Source organism: Pelodiscus sinensis, chromosome 1, assembly GCF_049634645.1.
Source record: "Pelodiscus sinensis isolate JC-2024 chromosome 1, ASM4963464v1, whole genome shotgun sequence".
NCBI lineage: Eukaryota > Metazoa > Chordata > Testudines > Trionychidae > Pelodiscus > Pelodiscus sinensis.
Genome location: NC_134711.1, coordinates 125,706,497 through 125,711,337, shown reverse-complemented (window position 1 = coordinate 125,711,337; position 4,841 = coordinate 125,706,497).

Genomic DNA, 4,841 nt, shown 5'->3' with positions numbered 1-4,841 from the left:
GTGTTTCTGGAGGCTCAACACCAGTTCTGACTGGTGGAACCGGCTGGTCATGGAGCATTGGGATGACCAGCAGTGACTCCAAAACTTTTGCATTCGGAAGGTGACCTTTTTGGAGCTATGTGCCTGGCTTGTCCTTGCCCTCTGGAAATGGGACACCCACCTGCAGCTTGCTATCCCCTGGAGCAGCGGGTCGCCATCGCCCTCTGTAAGCTCGCCACCAGTTGGTGGGGAACCAGTTTGGCATGGGGAAGTCCACCGTCAGGGTTTTCCTCATGGACCCTTGTGCCCCCTGTGCGCCTGCCTCCCCCATCCTGAGTGTGTGACAAACTGAGACCACTCACCCAAAGATCCTTCCTTGGCGTCCAATGAGGCCTGGGAGACGTCCTGGCTGATCAGCACTGGTTCCAGGGACAGGGTCATGGCGTCCGTCTCCTCCTCTGCCATGACCTCAGGGCAGGCAACGACAGGGGTCTGGAGGCTGGAGTCCACGACAATGGGTGGGGAAGATGTCCCTCCCTCACAGGATCTGGTGTAGCTCCTGGTAATAGGATTAGGTGTGGGGTCCTGCCCTTGAGCGCAAGCTGTGCTCTCTGGCTCAGACGTATGCCTGACAGAGCTCTTTAACCTTATTTTCCAAGGTCCAGGGTGGGCGTCCGCACTCCACCAGGGATGCAGCCATGCGCTCATAGATGCCAGCGTTTCACTGCCTGGAGCAGAGACCCCACAGCTTGAGGAGGGTCAGGATCTCCACTCAAGACTAGGAGGGTGCCCGCCTCTTGGTCCCCCTGGGTGGGTGTTGGGATCCCTGGGACTGCTCCTTGTGAGGGCCAGGAGGGTCGCAGGGGGCTTGAGGCTCTGCCAGGCCTGTGGCAGGGAGAACCGTGTGGCGAGGTGCTGCTCTCAGGCTGGTTTCCTGCCACAAGGCTTGTCCAGGGTGCCTGCAGCTTTAAGAGGGGTCAGGAGACAGGAACTATAGAGTCCTGATTAATTTGGATGGAGTGTCCACCAGGGCACCTGCATTATTTCCTGGAGGCCTCTTCTTTTGCAAAAAAAAATTAAAAAAAATAAAACAACAAAAAAAAACCCTCCTCCCCGTCCACACATGCCTTTTTCCAAAAGAGCTCTTTCAGAAAAAGGCTTCTTCCTCATAGAAAAAGGATTACCAACACCGGAAAAACCCTTCTGTTCTTTCAATTTACTTTTGGAAGAACGCGATTGCAATGTGGACGTAATGCAGGTTTTGTGGGGAAAACAGCTGTTTTTCCGACAAAACTCTGTCGTGTAGACATACTCTGAGAGATGGGCTATGATTAAGTAAATCTCTCATCTCCAGCATCTATGACTCTATCAGACACAATATTTACGGAAAGTCTCCAGTGCAAGGCATGATGCAGGGGGACTCTAGCACTGGAGTTTTCAGCTTTTTTCTTGTGGCACCTCAAAGTTCAACAGCCTTATTTTCTCTGGCTCCATATCCCAGAACGCAGATGGAAGGAGAATCCCATTCACTTTGTTTCCCACTCCTTCATCTTCTGGGATCATCTTCTCCTCAATGCCACTCCGGGAATTTCACTCCTCACCTACCCTGGCTACTGCCACTTGCCCTCACCACATGCTGCTAGAAGGGATGTATTCCGTCTCTTGTTTTTTGGCTAGGTGTGTTGAATTCCCACCTGGCAGCTTCCAATGACTTTTACTCACAAATGAGGGAACTGGTTAAAAATTCTTCAGTGCCTCTCAGGTGCTTCCAAGCATGACAAATTTACCCAAATTTACTTTTGCTGCACAAAAGAGGTATAACTGTGGCTTCTGAGTAAGATGCCAGAATCTTTAGCTCAAAAACAAACAAACAAACAAACAAAACCACCCCACAAGCCTCTTAACACTTGAGCTAAAAGGGAATCTTCGTTAGCTGTTAGTAGTAAAGCTTTTATCCTCTGCAGGTATCTCAGACCAGGCAGAGCCAGCAGAACACTGAAGGGCCACCTTTGTGATGGAAGAGAAACTGTGGTGTCATAAGTCAAGAATTTTGAGATATGACAATTTTAAGAGCACTCTGTATGACCTGGTGAGGGTGGTGAGATTTTGTGTTATGGGTTATAAGACTTTCCTCTGTGAATGCATTGATTTAGATTATGAGGGGACTTTGGAAAGAAGAAACAGGAAGAAAACAATCGCCCCAAATAAGGACACTCCAGCACACACCTGAAAGTCAGTGGGAAAGCCGTTACCTTTGGACATCTTACACCATGTTTCTAATAAGATGCAAGTCCTGTTCCATCAAGACTGGGATCTAACAGATCAAAGGGGTATAAGAAGTTAAAAAGTTATGGTGTTTGAAGAAATGGGGGTGATTGTGACTGTGCCAGCCAGACCCTAGAGATCTTGGCATACCTCTGGAAAATTAGATTTACCAGGGTCCCCATGTAGAAGATGGTTAGCTATCTATCATACTAGTCATGCACAAAGTCTATTTTATTATTCTTGGGTTTGTTTTTCTCTCAGGTGCTGTTGCTCTAATCAATACTACTTTGCTCCCAAATGGCTGCCTAGCCACTCGGTACCACTGTTGTTCTTTGCAGAGTGAGCAGAACTGCAGGGTCTGAGCGTAAGTCAGGCCTGATGAGCCAATCAGCTTGCAACTCAAAGCCCAGTCTAAGAACAGGAGAACTGTGTGATTCTATCCAGAGAGCGATGATAGCCTGAGGCCCGAGAGCTGAATGGAGGAGCACTTGGAGAGACCAGGATAAGTGCAATTAACCTAATAACTGTAACAACCCATGAGCAAGGGAATAACAGTGTGGGATGTGGCTTCCCTGGGAACATTCATACCTCCAATGTTAGCCCAGAGTCTACTTGCAGCTATTATGAATTAAAATCAGATCACAAATAACAGTAAATATACCACCCAGCAATCTTCCTCCATATTTCACAGTCTTCCCGTAGCCTTAAAAGGTGCATCAGGAAGCATTCCATCCAGGAAGCCCTACTCTTGAATCACACTAGCCATGGGCACCCCCATCCCCTGGCACTAGTCCTTTGAAAAGCCACCTCAGAGTTCTTACAGACTCTTAAAATCAGGAATAAGGGATCTTTCGGAAAAGGCTTTATTTTCTGAAAGATCCCCGTCTAGACTGGCGCTTTTTGCCGGCAAAGCCCCGAGCTGGAAAAAAGTGGCAGCCATGTTTATGCAAATGAAGCGGGGGAGATTTAAATCCCCGCTTCATTTGCAATTGTGCTGTGTCTAATCTGCATCCCTTTTCCGCAAAAGGTGTGCAGTCTAGACACAGCCTAACTCTGCTACCCCCTAAAGCTCGTAATGTTTGGCGTCCCAAGCATTCACATGCCTTGCACTCACATAGCAAGAGGCTGAAGACAAGAAACAGCAGCAATTTCCTTTTACACTTCATGGTAATAACTCTGCTTCTCCAAACGTGGCTGCATGTCACAAGAGTAGCAGTCATGAGTCCAATGCTATTTCAGATCTGAGTGATGTTTAGCATCCCTTGTAGTCATGCCACCCAGATATTTGACGTGCTCCTTGCAATTCAATGCCTCCTTGGATTTGGGTAGGAACATCTACAACAGCATAAATGAAGAGCCATTCAATGCGATCAATGGTAGCTTGCCTGAATAAGGACTTCTGGATTTGATCTTATAGAATTAAATGCCTAGAGCCCAATTCTACTCTCATTCACATCAGTGTGACACTAATGTAATGCTGCTGATTTCGGGGAAGACATTCCTGATTTGCTCTTGTGCATGTGAAATCGGAATCATGCACTCTGTGACTCTCAAAGCATTACACTGGCTTACAGGGGGACCAAAACAGACCAAACTTCAGCTGACAATTCAAAGCAGAGATGGAAAGACACAAAAAGGGGTGGAGGGTAAAACCTGCTGTCTGTCCCTGCCCCTACATCAGGGACTGAAGCACGGCTCTCAAACTGCACCTATTTCAGCAGGTGAGAGTCAAAACAGAAAGATTCAAATCTCGAAGGTGTAAATCAGGAGTAGCTGCATTGACTTGAGTGAGCCTGCTGCTGATCTCACTCTGATTTTACACTCACACAAGGCACTGGCTTCAGTGAGTTACTCCCGTGAGATCAGAGTCAGGCCCAATGCAGTTGTGCTGGTGTGAGCAAAAAAGTAGGCCTTCTGTGTCTCACTGGAAACACACAGTAAAATCCTCCACGTTGGCTTTAAAAACCATCCCAAATGTATGACTCTCTGTTCAAATAAGAGAGATTGGGCATGCCTGACAGAACCCTGGAGGCTAAAGCTTTTCCCTTTACATCATCTCCTAGAGCAAAGTATGTTCTCTCCAGTATTAATAGACTTAGTGAGATGCGTCAAAAACCCCGGCAGAGACTCTGAACAGCACAGCCTGCCACAGAAAGATTTACAGTCTCTCTGGCGTATCAGTGGGGAACAGGACAGTATATGTGTGCACCCATACAGACAAAGCAGGAGGAAGGTGAGTCCAACCCCCAGCAGCAGGGCCATCCTTCTGCTGCTGGATTTTTCCAGCTGAAGCATCTTACCGTCTCTGCTGCAATTTATGGAAATTGGTTTCTGACGTGGGGCTTTTTCTGCTACAGCAGGGACCCACCGGCTGGAGGAGGCAGAGCTGCAGTCAGGGCAGGAGAAGGGAGGGAGGAAAAGAGCGGAGCGCAGGAGGAAGCCAGAAAGAGAGAAGGGCATCTAGATACCACAGTGATGGGGCAGCTACAGATGAGATAGATAAAGGGGAAAGGGAGAGCAGAGATCCTGAGTGAGTCACAGGAGAGCAGACAAACACAGAGAGGGAGCCTAGAGAGCACTCTGCCATCCCAAAAAAG